This window comes from Dasypus novemcinctus, chromosome Y (genome assembly GCF_030445035.2).
Source record: "Dasypus novemcinctus isolate mDasNov1 chromosome Y, mDasNov1.1.hap2, whole genome shotgun sequence".
NCBI classification, from domain to species: domain Eukaryota; kingdom Metazoa; phylum Chordata; class Mammalia; order Cingulata; family Dasypodidae; genus Dasypus; species Dasypus novemcinctus.
The window spans coordinates 1,663,844-1,686,497 of NC_092216.1; the positions used below are offsets into that span (position 1 = coordinate 1,663,844).

The 22,654-nt window shown below is 51.7% G+C and overlaps 2 protein-coding genes across 2 annotated transcripts in view; one reads left to right on the forward strand and one right to left on the reverse strand.

Annotated features, from left to right (window-relative positions):
- Nucleotides 1-13,627, reverse strand: part of LOC139438377 (P2Y purinoceptor 8-like) — a 70,497-nt gene extending 56,870 nt beyond the window's left edge. The window contains exon 1 of the mRNA XM_071213443.1: nucleotides 13,539-13,627. The gene's annotated coding sequence lies outside the window, so the exon portion shown is untranslated. The remainder of the gene's footprint in view (nucleotides 1-13,538) is intronic.
- The window catches only part of LOC101416025 (granulocyte-macrophage colony-stimulating factor receptor subunit alpha), a 579,672-nt gene that overhangs the window by 343,172 nt on the left and 213,846 nt on the right, over nucleotides 1-22,654 (forward strand). The window lies entirely within an intron of this gene.

The window sequence follows — 22,654 nt, forward strand, 5'->3', positions numbered from 1 at the left end:
CGTGTGCACAGGACTGGCAGTTTCTGTTCCCCAGAGTCTGGGGACGAACTCGAAGTGATGAGAGAAGTTGTCTGAGCAAAATGGAAAGCAATTTCTCTGGGAAAGAGGCTCTGTGGCTAATTTGCGTGTTGAGTTCTGGGCACTGAAGAGATGGAGTCGTGGTTCTCACACCCGGTCAGACAGCGGGCAGATTGATTATTTTGGGAAAGTATGACCAATCATCTCTGTGACCCAAACGAGGGCCCTGAACTGCCCCGATAGTCGAGGACAAAAGCTTTTGCACGGTTCGCTAGGAACTCTCTCAAGCATGGCCCGATTTTCTCTACAGCCGAGTGCACAAAGTTGGACCTTACAGCAAAGAGGCCACGTTGGAAGGACCTTCGTTCTGTTGCCTGAGAGAACTGGCGATCAAAGTCACCATTACCCCCTCTCAATCAGAAGCAGAGTGGCATCTCCATCCCAAATGCTCAAGGTTTAGGGATGAACAAACATAAGAGGGAGGGAAGCGGACTTGGCCCAGTGGTTACAGCATCCGCCTACCACATGGGAGGTCCGCGGTTCAAACCCTGGGCCTCCTTGACCCGTGTGGAGCTGGCCCACGTGCAGTGCTGATGCACACAAGGAGTGCCGTGCCACGCAGGGGTGTCCCCCACGTAGGGGAGCCCCATGCGCAAGGAATGCGCCCCGTAAGGAGAGCCACCCAGCACGAAAGAAAGTGCAGCCTACCCAGGAATGGCGCCGCACACACGGAGAGCAGACACAACAATATGACGCAACAAAAAGAGACACAGATTCCCGTGCCACTGACAACAACAGAAGCGGACAAAGAAGAACATGCAGCAAATAGACACAGAGAACAGACAACTGGGGTGAGGGGAAAGGGGAGAGAAATTGAAAAAAGGAAAATGTAACGGGGAATGCAACTATGGACTAAAGTGGACATGATTATTCTATTATAGATGTATTATTACTCTAGCAATGGAGGAACTTGTATCCTTGATATAAAGGCAGTGGCCACCAGAGGTTCTGAGGCGAGGGAGAGAAAGAAGAGGTGGAATGTGAGACATTTGGGGACATTGGAATTGTCCTGGGTGACATTGCAATGATGGACACAGGCCTTGATATATTTTGTCAAAACCTATAAAATTGTGCGAGGCAGAGTGTAAACCATAAAGTCAGCTATAGACATGGTTAGTAGCAAGATTTCAATATATGTTCAATTGCAGCAAATGTACCATACCAACAAAGGACGTTGTTAATGGGGGAAAGTGTTGGGGGGGAAAGGGGGCTGGGCATGTGGGAATTCCCCTATATTTTTAGATGTATCATTTATGTAATCTAAAACTTCTGAAATAAAATAAAATAAGGGGACCAAATGTGGCTCAAGTGGCTGAGCACCTGCTTCCCACATGAGAGGTCCCGGGTTCCATCCCAGTGCCTCCTAAAAACAAAACCACTCAAAAAAAAAAAAAAAAAAAAACAATTCAGGGGAGCGAATGTGGCTCAGTGGTTAAGCACTGGCTTCCCACAGATGAGGTCCAGGGTTCCATCCCCAGCCTTTGGTACCTAAACAAATGCAATAAAATAAAACACAAAAACTAAACTCATTTATTTGAATTAAAATAACGGCGACAGGAATGAGAAAATAAAAACCAAAGAAACCGACAACCAAAAAGTCCCAATTCAGAGGACCAGCTGCTTCTGCTACGTAACCCTCCAGGGTCGCACATTTGCATGATTGTTTAGAAACAGGCACCCAGAATGTTTATTTAGAACCGAGCCCCGCTTGCCCAAGGAGGCCTCGGAAGGGGGCGGCAGCTCGGGTGGGGTTTCGGTGCTGCCCTTGGTTTGCTTCCTGTGGACGTGACTCAGAGCTACAGGGCTACCGTTGACGAAAACACCTCCTGCGCAGCAGTGTTTACCACCAGGATAAGGAAGTAAGAGTAAGGCCATCTGATCGGGTTTTTTAACCTCTCTTCTTGAAAAAAAAAAAAAAATTAGGTGAACTACATAAAACAGAATTTACGAGTTTAGAGCGAGCAATTCAGGGGCATTCACTGTGGGATGCAACGACCACTTGTATGTAGTTCCAGCATGTGCTCATAAAAAATATGGCTGTTTTTAAAAAATTGTCTTTTTTTAAAAAAGATCCATAGATCACAAAAAATTTTACATTAAAAATATGAGGTTCCTCTATACCCCCCCACGCACTCCTCCCACATCAACAACCTCTTTCATCGTTGTGGCACATCCATTGCGTTTGGTGAATACATTTTGGAGCACTGTTGCATCTCATGGATAATAGTTTACACTGTAGTTGACACTCTCCCCCAGTCCATCCAGTGGGTTATGGCAGGATATAGAATGTCCAGCATCTGTCCCTGCAATATCATTCAGGACAACTCCAAGTCCAAAAAATGCCCCCACATCCCGCCTCTTCTTCCCCCTCCCTGCCCTCAGCAGCTCCCGCGGAGATGGCTGTTTTTTATCTTTAAATACGGCTGCCACAGGCCAGCACCCAGAATTGCACTGGAGGTCAACAGCAGGCTGTCAGGGAGTGGGAAATTTGGGGGGTCAGTCTGGGTGGCACCCTCTGCTTTGCCACTCACTGGCCAGGCGACCTTGGGACAGTCGTTTCCTCTCTGTGCCTCAGTTTACCCACTTGTCGACAGGACCGTCGCAGAGGGCATCAGGGGGATTCTATGAATTTAGCTGCTAAAAACAACTGCTCCCTGGAAGCCCATAGCCGGGAGCCTCCCCGGGGGCTTTGTTTGGGATGAAGTTGCAATTTCAGTGGCTCGTTTTTCCCAGAATGTCAAAGTACAGGGAGAAGTGGAGTTTGAAAACATCGTCCACCGAGGCAAAGACAGTCAAGTTAAAATCAGTTGTCCTTGGGGTATCAATAAGCTGTTTGAACTTAAGTGATGAGTTATAATGGATCTAGTTTTCAATGTTTTGATATTTTAGAACAACTTTAATGTTCTGGGGGAAATTGACCACGAAAAAAACCCACATAATGGAAAATGTACGGCGGAGCAGCCTCTGTGGAAAACGGTTGAGCTGTTCCTCAAAAAGTGAAACATAGAATTATCATATGGCCCAGAAACTCCCATCCTAGGTACATACCAAAGAGAACTGAAACCAGGGACTTAAATACTGATACAGTTTTGGCGGGTGTGATTGTTAATTTCACGTATCAACTTAGCCAGGTTATGGGGCCCCGCTGTTTGGTCAAAAAAACTTTAGCACAACTGTAACTGTGAGGGTGTTTCATGGATTTAAATTATTATTCAATTGATTGCATCTACAGCTGATTGCATCTATAGTTAACAAAGGATATTGCCTTCAGCAGTGCCAGTCATCTCGTGCAATCAGTTGAAGGCTTTAAAGAGAGAACTGATGATTTCAGCAGTCAGAAAAAAGAATTTCTATCTCCATGTCAGTCAGCTTCTCCTGGGGAATTCGCCATCACTTTCATCGGAGTTCCCAACTTGTGGCTTTGATTGGGAAATTCAAGGCCATCTCCAAGTTCCCAACCTCAGCCCACCCTGTGGAATTTGGACTTTGAACCCCCACAGTCACGTTAGCTATTTCCTAAAATAAATGCCTTACTGTTTACACATGCATCGATTCTGTTTCTCTGGAGAACCGGGACATACACAGTGTATAGAGTTTTGTACAATTTTTGAGATTTTGAAACTAAAAAGCCCATAAAAATCTATTGTCAAAAGGACAGATTTACAGTGAAGAAAAGAAATGAGCCGTGAAGCCACAAAAAGACACAGAGGAAGCTTGATTGCATAATTGCTAAGTAAAGGGGCCAGTGTGGAAAACCTACATATGAGATACAAATAAAAATTTCAAAAAAAGAAAAATAAGGAGAAAAAATAAGGAAAAGCTACATACTATAAGATTCCAGTTATATGAGATTCTGGAAAAGGCACACTTACAGAGAAAGAAAACTTTTCATGCTTTCCAGAGGTCCTAGGAAAAGGGAGGAACTAACAGGTAAAACAGAACATGTGCAGGGCACTGAAACTATCCTATAGGATTCTGTAAAGGTGGATATAGGACATTATGTATATGTCAGAACCCATAGAACTATAAACACGAAGAGCGAAACCTAATGCAAACTATGGGCTTAGGGTGATGGCTTTGGACTCAGATGTGACCTCTCCACACATGCCTCTTCTGTCACTTTTACTGAACCTGTGGTTGGTGCTGGGGTTGGTGTGTGCTCAGGAGACTTGAATCTCTGGACTGTCCATGTGCCAGCTGGGCCCTGAGCCTCAGCAGAGCTGTCACACCTACTCTCTGGTTCATTGGACTCACCCAGGTCAGCTAACAGGGAGGTGAAGAAGGTCAACCACCACACCAGGGAGCCAAGAGTGCCTACAACTGCAAGCAGGAGAATCCCATCCATCAGCCTTGTGGGATCTAAGCCCCCTCTTGATTCAGAGATGGAGTGGACATCATCATTCCAGTGTCCTCAGGATGGAGGAATAAAATATGGATTAGAGCAGACTTACTGGTATTCTACTATAGAACTATTGTGACTCTAACCATGGAAGAAATTGTAGCACTGATGTGGAGAAAGTGGTCATGGGAGTTGCTGAGTGTAGGGAGAGGGAAGAAGAGAGAGATGTGGGGGCATTTTCAGGAGTTGGAGTTGTTCTAAATGATATTACAGGGACAGATGCTGGACATTCTATATCTTGCCATAACCCACCGAATGGACTAGGGGAGAGTGTGAACTACAGTGTAAACTATAATCCATGTGGTGCAGCAGTGCTCCAAAATGTATTCACCAAATGCAATGAATGTGCCACGATGATGAAAGAGGCTTTTGATGTGGGAGGAGTGGGGGGTGGGTGTGTGTGTGTATGGGAACCTTTTATATTTTTTAATGTAACATTTTTTTTGTGATCTATGTATCTTCTTTTATTTTTCCTTATTGACTTTTTTCTTTATTTTCTTTTAAATGTTACATTCAAAAAATATGAGGACCCCATATACCCCCCACCCCCCTCACCCCACTCCTCCCGCATCAACCACCTCTTCCATCATCATGGCACATTCACTGCACCTGGTGAATACATTTTGGAGCACTGCTGCACCACATGGACAGTGGTCCACATTGTAGTCTACACTCTCCCCCAGGCCACCCAGGGGGCCATGGCAGGGCACACAATGCAAAAAATACAATAAAACAATTGTTCAAAAAAAATAATGATGTGTCAATATTGGCTTATCACTTGTAACAAATTGTAACCATGGTACCACACTCAAGCAAGATGCTGATAATAGGGCAAATTGAGGGTGATGGGGCTCAGGGGTACACTGGAAGTCTTTGTTCTTTTTGCACCAATTTCCTGCAAACCTAAGTCTTACATAAAAATAGAGTCCAGCAAAAAATTTTAAAAGAAAATCAACATAAGGACATGTCTTGAAGGCCACACTTTTTCCTTTTGCCTCACTCTCCAATAGGGCTTGCCAAGGCAATGGTCTTTGTGTAAATTTTTGATGTTTTAAGGTGGACGTGTTGGGGGGCTATGGGAATGAATCCCCTAAATATTTTTTTCTCTTTTTTAAAATGTTACATTCAAAAATTATGAGGTCTCCATATACCCCCCACCCCCCTTACCCCACTTCTCCCACATCGACAACCTCCTTCATCATGATGGGACATCCACTGCATTTGGTGAATACATTCTGGAGCACTGCTGCACTGTATGGACAAAAGTTTACACTATAGTTTACACTCTCCTCCAGTCCACACAGTGGGCCATGGCAGGACATACAATGTCCAGCATCTGTCCCTGCAGCACCACCCAGGACAACTCCAAGTCCTGAAAATGCCCCCACATCACATCTCTTCCTCCCTCTCCCTACCCTCAGCAGCTACCATGGCCACTTTATTTTTGATGCAACATTTATGTAATCTAAAGCTTCTTTAAAAATAAAGGAAAAACAATTCACCAAGTTAAGCAAATAATATGCATTATCCCATTATAAATTTTTTTTGATGTTTTACTGTCTTGGGATTTTGGCATTAATTTTCATTTGTTACAATACTGCATTGATGACCAGACACATGTAACCTTACAGAACTTTAGAACACAATGTAAACAGTCCACTAAAGTGAATGTAATTATTGTAATATTGCTTCATGAGTTGTAACAAAGGCACCACAGTAATGGACAATGTTAATAACAAGGAAAATGCTGTGTTTGAGAGGGAGCTCCAGGACTCCTGTATGTTTCTGCAAACCTACAACAGCTGTAATAAAATACATAAATGACATACTGCACTGCACTGGTGTTCATTTTGGTGACTGAGTTTTTTGGCCCCTCCAATCCCGTGCTGGAGGTGGCACAGGATTGTCACCTAACTCTAGCCCTGGCCGCTGCTCAATTCCCTCACCAGCACCACCGAGATGGAAAGTTGGGGCTCGCAGGGCTGTCGCAGAGGTCCAGCGTTACCCCACGTGAGCAGCCAGTGCGACCTCTTTGCACACAGTAGGCTTGCCGCGTGTGCTAGGTGCCCCACCCCTCCCTTCTGCACAGCGAGAATGAGGTTGGGTGGATGCAGGTGCTCCAGGAGGCAGTGGCCTCAGGAGATCTCCATTCCCCCACAGCGAGGGACGCCATAACCTAAGAGGGATGCCATGACCTTAGAGGGACGCCAGGACCTGCAAGGGATGGGATGACCTAGTGAGGGACACCGTGAGCTGCGAGGGATGCCATGACCTAGTGAGGGACGCCATGACCTAGTGAGGGACACCGTGACCTAGTGAGGGACGCCATGGCCTAGTGAGGGATGCCATGACTGGAGAGGGACACCATGACCTGTGAGGGACACCATGACCCAGTGAGGGATGCCATGGCCTAGTGAGGGACACCATGGCCTAGTGAGGGATGCCATGACTAGAGAGGGACACCATGACCCAGTGAGGGATGCCATGGCCTAGTGAGGGACACCATGACCTAGTGAGGGACACCATGACCTAGTAAGGGACACCATGACTAGAACGGGACACCGTGACCTAGTAAGGGATGCCATGACCTAGTGAGGGATGCTATGAGCTAGGGAGGGACACCATGACCTAGTGAGGGACACCATGACTAGAGAGGGACACCATGACCTAGTGAGGGATGCCATGGCCTAGTGAGGGACACCATGACCTAGTGAGGGACACCGTGACCTAATGAGGGATGCCATGAGCTAAGGAGGGATGCCGTGACCTAGTGAGGGATGCCATGACCTAGTGAGGGACGCCAAGGCCTACTGAGGGACACAGTGACCTGTGATGGATGCCATGGCCTAGTGAGGGATGCCATGACCAGCGATGGATGCCCTGACCTAGTGAGGGACCTGGGCATGGAGCAGGCTGAGCAGGGGCCTCCGCCCACCCACATAACCTAGTGCCCTTGAAGCCTCGTTCCTATCACAGCAGGACGTCAATATCCCACTGTATGGTGTGGTGGCTCGGAACTGTGGACCCCAGAAAAGTGTGTCCTTCAACCTCATCCCTTCCTGTAAGCAGGATCTGGTGATGAGGTGTCTTTGGTTATGGCGTGGCCCCGTTGAACCAGGAGGGGTCTTAATCCTATGAGTGAAAGGCACATAGGGAGGGGCAAAGAAAGAAAAAGGTACTGGGAGCAGCTAGAAGCTGAAACCAATAGAAGCCAGAAGAGCAGGGAGAAGCCAGCAGAAGCCGCCATGTGCACAGCCATGTGAAAAAATCCCAGGACCAAGGATCTCCGACAGCCAGCCTAGAACACCACAGCCTTCCAGGAGAAAGCATCCCCTTGCCGATGCCTTGATGTTGCACGTCTCAGCCTCAAGACCACGAGCCGATAAATTCCCGTTGTTGCATGGAATTTGCTTTATCAGCTGAGAACGTCAACCTAGATAGACCTCATTCATCTGTTGATGGACACTGGGTGGCTTCCACCTTTTGGCAATTGTGAATCATGCTGCTATGAACATTGATGTGCAAATATCTGTTCAGGTAGCTGTTTCAAATTTGGGGGAGCGTATAGACCTAGAAATGGTCTTGCCGGATCTTACGGTAATTCTCTGTTTCTGAGGAACCTCCCAACTGTTCTTCACAGATGTTGGGCCATGCATTCTACCTTTAACTTTTCAAACATCTTTAACTGCCCAGGTGAAGACCCAAAGCGCAACTGCTCCCAAAGGGAGGGCTCCGGTCTTCAGATTAGGAGGAGCTTTGTGGAAACTTAAGAGGCTCGAGGAGCCTCAGGGTTATCAGCCAACGCCCCTGTGTTCACCGAGACTGGGTGGAGAAGGTGGAGCAACCACATCCTGCTTAGCAGCGGTGGAGCTGGGGCTGGGAACCCTGTCTCCTTAAGCCCACACGGCCTCAGCTCTCTTCGCAGAAGAGAATGTTCTACCAGACTCTCCCAGCTGTTATTTTTCCCAAGCCGGGACTGAGCTCTGATTTTTATTAACAACCTTATTTCAGATTCACAAAAAGAAATGAACAGAAAAAAAGCAGCTCGACAAGTTATGGAAGCCTTATCTTGAAAAGTTCTTTTTAGCTCATCCAATTTCAACTAACTCAGTTATTCCTCTAGTGTTCAGAAAGGTACTCAGATGAATCCAAGTTAGTTAAATGACATAGACAAGGCCTCCTTATGAATGAAAACAATGAAGAAAAAATGTCTAATTAGACTCATCTCTCACAAAACCAAACCCCATATTCTATTTTTTACCTTTAGAATGAATGTAGTACCAACTTGGCTCCAAAAACACCACAATGATGTTGTCAACGATAGCCCATACCTTTCATTAGTTATGCTTCTCCCATACATGCACGTAGGATTTAGCTCTTGATCTTAAAAGCATTCTCCATGGAGATGACACATCAACCCTGGATTTTGGTGCTTGGGAGGTGGATGGGGAAATCCAGGCTTTCTCCCCAAAACCCGGCTGGGGAGAGAAGGGTTTCCTGCTCTATACATGTCTTCTCTGTGCCTTGTCATGGTGTGTCTTCTTTATTTTTAATTATTTTATTATAAAAGCAAGGGCACTGCAGCATGTCAGAAGGGGAAGAGACCCCATAATTTCCGGACCTAACTGGTGCTCTCCTCACAACCTCGAAGTCAGGCCATCCTGCCTCTCCGGGGCTCTGGATGGAGCACTTCTCCATCCTTCTCTTCCTCTGACTCAGTGCCCACCTGCCCGGGGGATGCTGGGGGATGTCTGCAGACATTTGGTTGTCACACCTGGAGGGCGGCTGCTCTGGCACCTGGTGGGTGGGCCCAAGGATGATGCTCCACAGGCCACAGTGCCCAGGACGGCGCCACCCCAGAGGACGACAGGGCGCCAGGTGTCGGTAGTGCAAGGTGGAAATGGATTTAGCATGAGGGACTCTATCATCTATCAATCATCTATCCATCATCCATCTGTCTTCTATCTATCATCATCATCATCTACCAATCATCGATCTATTTATCTTCTATGTACCATCTATCTAATCTGTCTTCCATCAATCTATGTATCTACCTATCATCTATCATCTATCTTCTATCATCTATCTAATCTGTCTAACCTATCACCTACCAGTCATCATCTATCTACTATCATCTATGTATCAGTCATCATCATCTATCTATCATCTATAATCATCTATCTAATCTATCAATCTATCATCATCTATCATCTATCACGTATCTATCATCTATCAAACATCATCTATCTACCTATCATCTATCATCATAATGTCTTTCTACCATCATCATCTATTTACCTATCATCTGTCAATTATCTATCTAATCTATCATTTATCTACCTTCTATTGATCATCATCATCTACCTATCACCTATCTTCTATCATCTATCGATTTTCTATCTAATCTATCATCTATCTAATCTATCATCTATCAATAATCTATCTAATCTATCATCTTATCAATTATCTATCTGATCTATCATCTATCAATCATCTATCTACCTATCATCTATCATCATCATCTATTTACCAATCATCTATCAATCATCTATTTAATCTATCATCTATCAATCATCTATCATCAGCATCTATTTACCTATCATCTATCAATCATCAATCAATCTATCAATCATCTAATCTATCAATCATCTATCTATCATCTAGGTGTCTGCTCTTCTATCATCATCTCCATCTATCTCACCCTCTCTTTTATCTATTTATCATCTATCTATATCTATCTACCTACTTATCATCACTTGTCTATCTATCATCTATCAATCATCTATCTAATCTATCTATCATCTATCAATCTATCTATCATCTATCTAATCTATCATCTAGGTGTCTGCTCATCTATCATCGTCTCCATCTATCTCATCCTCTCTTTTATCTACTTATCATCTATCTATGTCTATTTACCTACTTATCATCATCATTGTCATCTCTGTTGATTTCATCTATCTCAATGGTTCACAACTAAGGACAATTTTTGTCCCCCAGGGGACACGTGGCAATGTCTGCACATAGTTTTTCGTTTTCTTTTATGGATTGATTTATTCTGCATGAATTTTTTCTTTTCATAACTGGGAGAGGCAGGAGCTCCTGGCTTCTAGGGGCAGAGTCCAGGGAAGCTGCTTGACACTGTACGATGCACAGGACGGACCTGGCCCAGACGGCCGTCCAGCCCCAAATGTCCGCAGAGCCGAACTGGACAAACCCTGTCCCAGAACCTCTTGCCCCTCTCTTCCTGCACCCCACTCTCTGCATCAGGGGTCTCATCCCTCATGCCATCCCCCCATAAGTAACGCCAGGTCTCCTTCCCCCCGCCCCCGGCTTGCTCAGCACCTAAAGTCCGGGATCTCAGCTTGTGGTCCTCCCTGAACATGGGCTCAGCCCTGCAGCTCCACACTCGCCCTCTTAAACAAACCCTGACCAGCTCAGTCCTTCAACTGGGCTCCCTCCTTCTTCCCCCCTCTGCCCTCCCTCTCTCCTTCCCTCCCTCCCTCCTGTCTTCCCTTTTCTCCTATTTTCATTCCTTCTTCTTTCTCTTTTCTCTTTCCTTCCCTCCTTCCCACCCTCTTTCTTTCTCCTTTCTTTTCTTTCTCTTTCTCTTTCACCTTCCTTCCTTGTTCATGCATTCATTCTTTCATCTTTCTTTTCTCTCTTCCCTTCCTCTCTCTTTTTCTTTCACCTTCCTTGTTCATATATTCATTTCTTCTTTCATCTTTTTTCTCACTTTCTCTCTCCCATTCCTTTTTTCTTTTTTTCATTTCTTTTTCTTTCTTTTCTTCTTCCCTTCCTTCCCTCCTTCTCTTCCTTCCTTCCTTTCCTCCCTCCTTTTCTTCCTTCCTTTCCTTTCTTTCTCCTTCTCTCTTTCACCTTCCTTCCTTGTTCATTCATTCTTTCATCTTTCTTTTCTCTCACTTTCCCTTTCTCTCCCCTTCCTCTTTCTTTCTTTCTCTTTCTTTCTTTGTTTCCTTCCTTCCCTCCCTTCTTCCTTCTCTCCCTCCTTCCTTCCCTCCCTCCCTTCCTTCCTCCCTTCCTTCCTTCCTTCCTTCCTTCCTTTCTTTCTCTTTCTCTTTCTCTTTTACCTTCCTTCCTTGTTCATTCATTCATTTGTTCTTTCTTTCATCTTTCTTTTCTCTTCCTCGTCCTCTTTCTTTCTCTCTTTCTCTCTTTCTCCTTCCCTCTCTCCCTCCCTCCCTCTCTGCCTCAGCCTGTCCCACCCTTCATTCCCACCATCAGGCCACACTGAACTCCTTCTCCTCATGTCCAGGGGCTAGCCTGTACCAACCCTCCTTCTCACCTGCTCCTAAGATAATCATAGACCAAGGGCTAGCCTGTACCAACCCTCCTCCTAAGATATCCACAGAGCCAGGGGCTAGCCTGTAACCAACCCAAGTCCATTGTCATCCTGCTCCTCAGACATCCACAGCGCCAGGGGCTAGCCTGTACCAACCCTGCTCCTCACCTGCTCCTGAGATAATAATAGAGCCATGGGCTAGCCTGCACCAACCCTCCTTCTCACCTGCTCCTGAGATAATAATAGAGCCAGGGGCTAGCCTGCACCAACCCTCCTTCTCATCTGCTGCTGAGATAATAATAGAGCCAGGGGCTAGCCTGCACCAACCCTCCTTCTCACCTGCTCCTGAGATAATAATAGAGCCAGGGGCTAGCCTGCACCAACCCTCCTTCTCACCTGCTCCTGAGATAATAACAGAGCCAGGGGCTAGCCTGCACCAACCCTCCTTCTCGCCTGCTCCTGAGATAATAATAGAGCCATGGGCTAGCCTGTACCAACCCTCCTTCTCACCTGCTGCTGAGATAATAATAGAGCCAGGGGCTAGCCTGCACCAACCCTCCTTCTCACCTGCTGCTGAGATAATAATAGAGCCAGGGGCTAGCCTGCACCAACCCTCCTTCTCACCTGCTGCTGAGATAATAATAGAGCCAGGGGCTAGCCTGTACCAACCCTGCTCCTCACCTGCTCCTAAGATAATAATAGACCAGGGGCTAGCCTGTACCAACCTCCCCCCCCCCACCCCGCCCTGCTCTTTAGATGACAGCCCAGGGGCTAGCCTGTAACCAACCCCCCCTCTTCCATCCACGCCTCGGAACCCGGCGAGGCTGGAACGGCCCTCCCGGAGATTCCAGGGTGGAACTTGTGGAGAGCTCCCTGCGCCTCCTCCTCAGTGCGTCCCTCCGCCGTCCCCTCCCCCTTCGTCTGCAGGTCCTTCCTCTCTCCTGCCGCGGAGGAGAGGCGGTTGGGAAAGACGTTCCCAAGCACCGCCCGGGCGGCCACGTGCGCCCCTCGCCGCCTTCCCCACGCCGCTGCCCGCGGCGCATCCTCGGCAGGAGGGCCCTGGGATCCGGGCGGCCTCTTGCTTGCCTCGTGCCGTCCCCGCAAGCAGCCGGGACCTCGCAGGCGCACACGGAAATACCCTCTTTCCAACGTGGAGAGCGCGTAAGGCGCAAAGGGCCTCTCCGAAGAGGAGAAGGCGGCCCCTGCAGCCGCCTCGGCGCGGAAAGCCGGGGCTTCTGGCGCGCAGGGGTTCTGCCCCGTGCGGCTTCAGCCCCTGCACGCCCTCAGTTTTGCTTCTGATTACGCACCCGCCGAGAGAAGGAAAACCCCTCTGTTGTTTGGGAACAGAAACGCACGCGGCGGGGTTCCCCCGCCCTCTGGCAAGCTCGGGCGGCCGGGGCTTCCTTCCTGGGATACCCGAGCCCGCTCCCGCCCTGCCCTCCAGATGCTTCGGGCACGGATTCGAAAACGCAACGACGCGCCCGGGTGTCTCCGTGAGCCGGTGGTCTCTCGCCCCGGGCCACCAGCTGGTTCAACTGCGAGCGCCCCTTCCCCTCCGGCGAGATGGTTCTGGGGAGGGGCAGCAGACGCATTGAAAGGGGGCAGCTCCGCCGGCGGGGGCGCTTAACGCCGCTTTCCAAGGGGCTCTGCAAAGCATCCTTTCCGGGATTCCCGCGTGGCCAAGAAGACAGGGCAACCGTGCCGCTCTCTCACGGCCCCTTCCCTATTCCCTGGAGGAGAAAAGGAATGCGCGCTCACCTGGGGCAGCCGCGGCAGCTTGGACACTCTCGGTGACGGGCTCAGTAAAAGGCGCGACCGCGGAGTCCCCAGATCCTCTGCCTCAGCCGCGCGCCCAGGAGCGGGTGGAAGCGGCGCGCCCGGCCAGCCTCTCGGTCCCTTGCGAAGACGGCATCGCGCCGTCCCTCTCCAAATGCAAATGCGACGTGTCCCTCTGCGCAGGCAGCTGCGGTTGGGGACGCCGAGTGGAGGTAAGAGAGGAAGCCGGTGTTGAAATTTCCTGTTCAACCGCTCGGGTCGAAGGCGAGCTCGCTGGAGCCAGCCGAGCGCGGTGGCTTCAACGGCCGCAGGTCCCGCGGCGCGTGCTGTCGCCGGCCCGGGGCGGGTGCCAGCGCCGCAGCCCGAGACCTCAGGCCTGGTTTCAGAGGGCTGTGGGGTGGCTCCGTCAAACCGTTAGAGCCGGGGGCCGAGGGGAAAGCGCTTTCCTGAAGCATGCGACCACTGGCTGAGGACGCCTTCCCAGACAGGACGATGGCTGTTTTCTGTTCTTAAATTAAACGAGAGAGAAAAACACGCTCAGAGAACACGTTTCCCCTTTTAGATTCTAGAAACCGTGCAAGTTACGACATCTTTTGGTGGCCCCTGGGAACGGACATGCTGACCGGCTGGGGGAAGCAGATGCCCCGAGCAGCGAGAAGCCACCCAGGGACCCCAGTCCACGGCCCCAGTGCCCACGAGGAAGCACACGCGTCTCAGGCCCCGGGGAGGAGATCAGCTGCTCTCCGAGAGGGAAAAACCCGCGGCCGCCCAGACACACACAGAAGTAAACAAGATAATGTCATCACACCACCATTCCAAGGTCCACAGGATGGAGGAATAGAGAATGGACTAGAGTGGACTTACTGATATTCTATTCATGAACTATTGTGATTAGTAATTGAAGAAAATTTGGCCTTGGTGTGGAGAAAGTGGCCGTGGTGGCTGCTGGGGGTAGGGAGTGGGAGGAAGAGATGAGATGTGGAGGCATTTTGGGGACTTGGAGTTGTCCTGGGTGGTGCTGCAGGGACAGTTACCGGACATTGTATGTCCTCCCATGGCCCACTGTGTGGACTGTAGGAGAGTGTGGGCTATGATGTGGACCATTGACCATGAGGTGCAGTGGTGCTCAGAGATGTATTCACCAAGTGCAATGAATGTCTCGTGATGATGGAGGAGGTTGTTGTTATGGGGGGAGGAGTGGGAGGGTATATGGGGACCTCCTATTTTTTTAATGTAATATTAAAAAAATGAATGAAGACAAAAAAAAAAAGATAATGTCATCGCGACTTGTCCGTAAGGGGAGGCACCAGAGAAATTGCTTGAGGAGCAGAGCTCTGTGCTCCAGCTCCTCTGGCCACACACGAGTATTTGCTGCAAAGGTAACGGGGAGGGAGGGCCACGCGGTTGTCACGTGGGGGCTGCGGAGCGGCGGGACGTGGGCGAGAAGCCTTCCGGGATCTGCCGTGGAAATGTCGCCAACCTCCGAAGCCGGCAGAATGAGCCGAGAGAATGAAACTGTCAAGCGCTCTGGGCGCGACGTTCTCGGCCCGTTGACGTCCTGGCAGCGGAGGGCAGGGATGAGGCTGCGACGTGGGGATGGAGGGGGCAGCGCCGCAGGGGAGGCTTGGAGGGGGGCTCTGAGAAGAAATGCGTTCCCGACCCATGGACGCAGGAGGCCAGGCTTTGGGCGCGAGCCCAAGGGCCGCCCGGACCCCTCTGTGTCCTAACACGTTGGGAAGGCGGCCGGGGCCCTGGGAAAATCATCCCCAGCCTGCGTTTACACAGCTCCTCCATGCACTGGGACATCCTCTTAGCAGTTCCGCGCACCGCGTCATCCTTTCCCTTCCCGGGCTCGGCGTTCGAGCCCACGAGACGGGAATGGAGGAGATGCCCTCCTCGGGGCCGCCCGCCCTTTCCAAGGCTGGAGGGTTTGCTGGCCGTGGGAGGCCCGTTTCCGCAAGGCTGGGGCCCCACGCAGCGGCTTAGGGGGGCGTTGAGCCCACACGCGGGCGCCTTGGTCCCCAGCAGGGGTGGAAGAAGGGGACCCTTGAAGTTTGGGCCCGGAAGGCGCAGGAAAGCACAGGTGAGGTCGGGAGGTGGAGGGGGGCTGGTGAGTGAGAGCGGAGCCCCTCGCAGGCCTGGGCTTCTGAGGCGGCCGCGCGAGGCCCCTCCCCGTCCCTGCTTGTGGAGAGAACCCAGGCCCCGACCTGGCGCAGGTCGTCCTGACCTGGTCCCTACCTGGCACAGGTGGTCCCAACGTGGCACAATGGTCCTGACTTGATGCAAGTGATCCTGACCTGGTCCCTACCTGGCACACGTAGTCCTGACCTGTCACAGGTGGGTCTTGAGTAGGCCCAGGTGGTCCTGACCTGGTCCTGACCTGGCACAGGTAGTCCTGATGTGGCACAGGCGGTCCCGACCTGATGCAGGTGGTCCTCACCTGCACCCTACCTGGCACAGGTGAGTCCTGGCATGGCTAGGTGATCCTAGCGTGGCTTAGGTGGTCCTGACCTGGCACAGGTAGTCCTGATGTGGCACAGGTGGTCCCAACCTGATGCAGGTGGTCCTGGCCTGGCACAGGTGAGTCCTGATGTGGCAGAGGTGGTCCCGACCTGGGTCAGGTGATCCTGACCTGATGCAAGTGGCCCTGACCTGGTCCCTACCTGGCACAGGTGAGTCCTGACATGGCACAGGTGAGTCCTGGCATGGCATAGGTGGTCCTGACCTGGCACAGGTGGGCCTTGAATAGGCACAGGTGATCCTCACCTGGACCCTACCTGGCACAGGTGAGTGCTGGCATGGCATAGGTGATCCTGGCGTGGCATAGGTGGTCCTGACCTGGTCCTGACCTGGCACAGGTAGTCCTGATGTGGCACAGGTGGTCCTGACCTGGTGCAGGTGGCCTTGACCTGGTCCCGCCCTGACTTAGGTGGGTCCTGACCTGTCACAGGTGGTCCCAACCTGGCACAGGTGGGCCCTGACCTGGCACAGGTGGTTCTGATCTGGCACAGGTGGTCCTGACCTGGTCCTGACCTGGCACAGGTAGTCCTGATGTGGCACAGGTGGTCCTGACCTGGTCCCGACCTGGCACAGGTGGCCCTGACCTGGCCAGCCCCATGGGCTCCTGCCCCTGCCCCACGCAGCTTGATTTCCAAGTCCAGATACCCCAGACCAGGCTCTGAGGAGGTGGTCTCTCCGTGGGCCGACCCCAGCCCCCCTGGGGCACTCAGCAGGAGGAGCTGGGACTTCCCCAGCAAGGCACCCTGTGCAGGGCTCAGAAAGACACACGTCATGTGGAGGGACAGGGGACCCAGGAGGGGCGTCCTTAGGGAGGGATGGTGGGACCCAGGAGGGGACAACAGGGGGACGTCCTTAGAGAGGGAGGGTGGGCCAAGTGGGACCCCAGAGGGGACATGGTGGGGCATCCTACAAGGCCGAGTGCAACCCGGGGAAGGCGTCCTACGCTCAGAAGCAGAACTGAAGGTGCTCAGACAAGCCCGGGACCAGCCCCGGCAGCTAGCAGGAGGTCTGGGCTTGGCGGTTTCTATTTGGGAATCTGCATCTTATTTGGTCTTGGAGTGCGTGGCAGCTCCCTGCAGCTCCCCGGGCTCTCTGCGGCGTTCACGCTCCCAGCTCTCCGTGCCCCCTGCAGCTCCCCGGGGCTCCGTTTTCCCCTCTCCAGAATGAAGATGTGGGATGAACGGACGTCCTGCCCCCTCGCAGCTCCAAGGGCACCTTGCAAGGCCATCTGAGGATAAAGCACATCCCAGCCAGGGGCTTAGCGTTGTGACAGCCAGGCCCTGCGCCTCACCAGACTTCAGCTCCTACCCTCTGGATTATTGGACTTACGCCACTCAGCTAACATGGAGGTGAAGAAGGTCAATCACCACACCAGGGAGCCAAGACTGCCTACAGCTGAAAGCAGGAGGATTGCATCCAGCATCCATGTGGAATCTAAGCCCCTCTTGACATAGATGTGGAGTAGACACAGCCATTCCAAAGTCCACAGGATGGAGGAATAGAGTATGGATTAGGGTGGACTTACTGATATTCTATTCATGAACTCTTGTGATTAGTAATTGAAGAAAATGTGGCACTGGTGTGGAGAAAGTGGCCATGGTGGCTGCTGGGGGTAGGGAGTGGGAGGAAGAGATGTGATGTGGGGGCATTTTCAGGACTTGGAGTTGTTCTGGGTGGTGCTTCAGGGACAGATGCTGGACATTGTATGTCCTGCCATGGCCCACTGGGTGGACTGTGGGAGAGTGTGGTCTGTGGTGTGGACCATTGACCATGAGGTGCAGCGGTGCTCAGAGATGTATTCACCAAATGCAATGAATGTCTCATGATGATGGAGGAGGTGGTTGTTATGGGGGGAGGAGTGGCGGTATATGGGGACCTCCAATTTTTTTAATGTAACATTATAAAAAAATAAAGACAAAAAAAGGCAAAAAAATAAAGACGCCTCTGGGCAAGGTCATTCCATCGTTTTGGGGTTCTCCTGGTCCAGATGCGCCCCAAAGTTCCTTCTTTCAGTGAGTCGTGGCTCCCGGGCAAGGCTGCCAGGTATTTCCTGGAAAGCTCCAGTGAACAAGTAGGTTAGGCTTCGTGCACCAAACATTCTCCATCAGGGCACGTCAACTCTGCCCTCGACGCGAAAGCAGCCGCCGACGATAGGTAAGCGTGCGTATGCTCTGGGTGCCAATAAAGCTTTATTTGCACAAGCAGGTGGGGGGCCGGGGTTTCCATGCCCCCCTTCTCTGCCCGTGGACAGACGGACAACCGCCCAGGAGCAGCGAGGTGGGGTCGGCAGCATTCCTGCATGGCTCGGGGCTGGGTGTGCGCCTCTGGGGCTGGGTGTGCGCCTTGCGGGGAAGTAGCCATCACGTGGCCACCAACGGGGTCAGCTGCTGCGCTCTGGCCGACTGGAGCAACTGGGTCGGAGCTGTTTGGGCGGCGTCTCGAGAAGGGGAGGTAACAGGATGTTCAGAGGCCCGGAGGGAGCAGAGGAGGGGAAGGCCCAAAATAGCAACCTCAGCTGGCCGGAGGCGCCCTGGGCATGCGGCCAAGGAATTCCAGGGAGCGTGGCAGGTTCTTGTGTCTGAGGACAGCGAGACCACGGCAGGGCTGGCTGGGCGTGACGAGGGGGGAGAGGCACGCGGCCCCCCACACGCCGCCCTCTCCTTCCCCCAGGGCGGCAGAGCCTGGGCTGTTAGGCGTGGGTGCCCTTGGCGGAAGAGGGGCTGGGGGCTGGTCGGTCCAAGCCGGTGGGTCAAATGCCATGCCACGTGCTGAAGCTTCTTCAGGCACCATGGGTCCTGAAAAAAGACGCGTCCACATCAGAACCCCCTGGTGCTTGGGAATGGGACTTTATTTGAAATAGGGTCTTTGCAGAGGCACATAAGAATATTGATGTGGAGAAAGTGGCCGCAGTAGCTGCTGAGGGCAGGGAGTGGGAAGAAGAGATGTGATGTGGGGCATTTTCAGGACTTGGAGTTGTCCTGGGTGGTGCTGCAGGGACAGATGTTGGACATTATATGTCCTGCCATAACGCATTGAATGCACTGGGGAGAGTGTCAACTACAATGTAAACTACAATCCATGCTGTGCAGCAGTGCTCCAAAACGTATTCACCAAATGCAACGGATGTGCCATGATGATGAAAGAGTTTGTTCATGTGGGAGGAGTGGGGGTGGGTATATGGGGACCTCGTATTTGTTGAATATAACATTCATTTTTTTGTTTTTTTAAAAGATTTATTTGTTTATTTATTTATTTATTTCTCTCCCCCCCCCCCCCCCCCGTTTGTCTGTTCTGTGTCTATTTGCTGCGTCTTCTTTGTCCGCTTCTGTTGTTGTCAGTGGCACGGGAATCTGTGTCTCTTTTTCTTGCGTCATCTCGTTGCGTCAGCTCTCCGCGTGTGCGGCGCCACTCCTGGGCAGGCTGCACTTTCTTTCGCGCTGGGCGGCTCTCCTTACGGGGCGCACTCCTTGCATGTGGGGCTCCCCTACGCAGGGGACACTCCTGCATGGCAGGGCACTCCTTGCGCGCATCAGCACTGCGCATGGGCCAGCTGCACACGGGTCGAGGAGGCCCGGGGTTTGAACCGCGGACCTCCCATGTAAAAGAGTATTGAGATCAGAGTGTTCTGGATTAATTTGGATTATCTGGCTGTGCCCTAAATCCAGGGACCAGTGTACTTATTATTTTATTTTTTTAGTATTTATTCATTTTTATTGTCTTTTCAAAAAAAGATACATAGATGACAAAAAGTGTTACATTAAAAAATATAAGAGGTTCCCACATACCCCACCCCCCTCACCCCACTCCTCCCACATCAACAGCCTCTTCCATCATGTGGCACATTCACTGCACCTGGTGAATACATGTTGGAGCACTGCTGCACCACATGGATTATAGTTTACATTGCAGTTTCCACTCTCCCCCAGTCCATTCAGTGGGTTATGGCAGATCCACGGAGGAAGCAGAGAAAGCAGCGGCAGGGACTGGAGAGATGCAAACACGAGCAGAAAAGCACCTGGAGCCACGGGAGCTGGAAGAGGCAGGAAGGACCCCCCAGGGCCTTGGGGGCTGCACAGCTCTGTCCACGCCTTGAATTTGGACCTGCAGCCTCCAGGAGAGTGAGAGGACAGATTTCTGTGGCTTGAAGCCTCCTGGTTTGCCGTCATGTGTTACAGCAGCTGCAGCAAACTCATACAGTTTGAAAACATGGGAAGCCCCGATTTGTAAGTCATGGGAGGTAAGAGGAGGGGGATGTAGGAGACGTACAAGGGGGCGAGAGACCCCATAAGGGTCCCCACTGCTGTTGAACAGCCAGTCGCCCTGGCTGTGGCTTGGGTTCTCCTTAAACCACCCCCCACCCCCCGGAAAGGCTCAGGCACAGGTGGATTCTCTGGCAGGCGACCCTGGCATGGAGAAGCGGGGGGCAGGAAAGGGTTAGGGGTGCGGGAAGTGCGTGGAGAAGGCTACGGCTTTGGGAAACTGAGGCTGGGTCAGAGAGGAAGCACCATCCCCCTGAGAGATGGGCAAGCCGGGGCGAGGCATGGGAGTGAGTGCCCCAGGGCAGGAGGCAACCAAGGCCAGGTGTGAGCAGCCAGGGGACGTCCAGCTCTGCCAGGGGGCGAGGGGGCACGGCTTCTTTTTGTCCAGGGGAGTCAAGCCCTTTCCGTGCCCCCCCGTAGGTGGCTTGCCCGTCGTGGGGGATGGAGGGAAGGCGTCAGAGCTGGGGGTTCTGATGGAATCCAGGCTGCCTCAGTGGCACGGTGCCACCATTGTCGGGGCCCCTGGATTCTGAGGGTCCCACTTCATCCATGGCCCTGGGCACGTGGGGGACCCCATCTTGGCTCCGGCTCTGTCGGCTGCGACGTGCCCCCCCCCCCCAGCTCGCCGGCCTCCTCTTGGTGGCCTCGGCTCAGCCCCTTTGGGGGTCTCACCAGCTCCGGCAGCCCCCCGGGCCCCGCGGCCGCCCTGCCCGGAGGGGCTCGCGGGGGTCCCTTTGGGGAGCGCAGGCGGTGCCCCAGGCGGGGGGCAGAGCCAGAAGCTGGGGGGCGGCGGGGTGGGGGCCCCCGGGGGGCGGCGGCGTGGGCGCGGGGCCAGGGGCACTGCGCGCGCTTCCCCCAGTCCTCGCTGACTCACTCAGCCATCCGTTCACCCCCTCTTCCCTTCGCTCGTTCACCCTCTAATTCATTTGCGCACGCATTCATTCATCCACTCCCTCATTCAATCATCCACCCAGTCACTCGTGCATCCACGCAGCCGTTCATTTATCTACCCACCTCCCATTCGTTTACTCACTCATCATTAACGATACGCTCATTCTCTCACTCATTCACACGTCCACGAATCATTCATTCATTGACATATCCCATCATTCCTTCACTCATGCATTCGCTCATCCGCTGACTCACCCATTCATCCAGCAACTCGTTCATTCACTCATTCCCCCAGGCATCTCATCAGGCACTCACCCATTCCTCTACCCATCATTCATTCATTCATCCATTCATTGGCTCACTCTTTCATGCATTCGTTCACTCAGTCATTCATGAAACCATTCATTCATTCCCTCATTTGCTCCTTCACTCACCCATTCATTCACTCACTCATTCTTTCATTTGCCCATTGACTTACTTATTCATCCACCCAATCATTCATTCATCTGTCTGCTCATTTGTTCATCCACCCACCAGTGCTTTCATCTACCCACCCATTCGTTTATTCACTCACTCTCTCATTCATTCACACATCCACAAATCATTCATTCATTTACTTATTCTTTCCGTCATTCCTTCACTCAGTCATTTGCTTATTTGCTGACTCACCCATTCACCCACCCACTCATCCATTCACTCATTCACCCAGGCATTTAATCAGCCACTCACCCATTCCTCCACCCATTCATTCATTCACTTCCCCATGCATTCATTCCCTCACCCATTCTTTCATTTGCTCATTCACTCACTCATTCATCCACCCAATGTTTCATTCGTCCATCTGCTCATTTGTTCTTCCACCCACCAATTCTTTCATCTACCCACCCATTCATTTATTCACTCACTCATGCTCTCTTTCAATCACACATCCACAAATTATTCATTCATTTACATATTCCTTCCATCATTCCTTCAGTCATTCATTCCCTCATTCACTGACTCTCTCACCCATTCATCTACCCCTTCATTCATTCACTCACCCATTCATCTACCCATTCATTCGTTCACTTCCCCATTCATTCATTGCCTCACCCATTCTTTCATTTGCTCATTCGCTCACTTGTCCATCCACCCAATCGTTCATTCATCCATCCACTTATTCGTTTTCCCACCCACCAATTCTGTCTTCTACCCACCCCCTCCTGTGTCCACTCACTCCTTCCTTTGCACACCCACAAATCCTCCGCTCAGGTACATAGTTGCTCACTCATCCACCCACTCCCCCAGCCCCTAAACCCGGGCGCACACTGATGTGCCCTTCAGCCCGGATCTGGGGCAGTGCAGGACAAACTCCTGCTCTTCCTCGAAGGCGCGGGACGAGCTGCCTCCACGCGCGGAAACGGGCCCAGAGCACAACCCAGGCGCCAA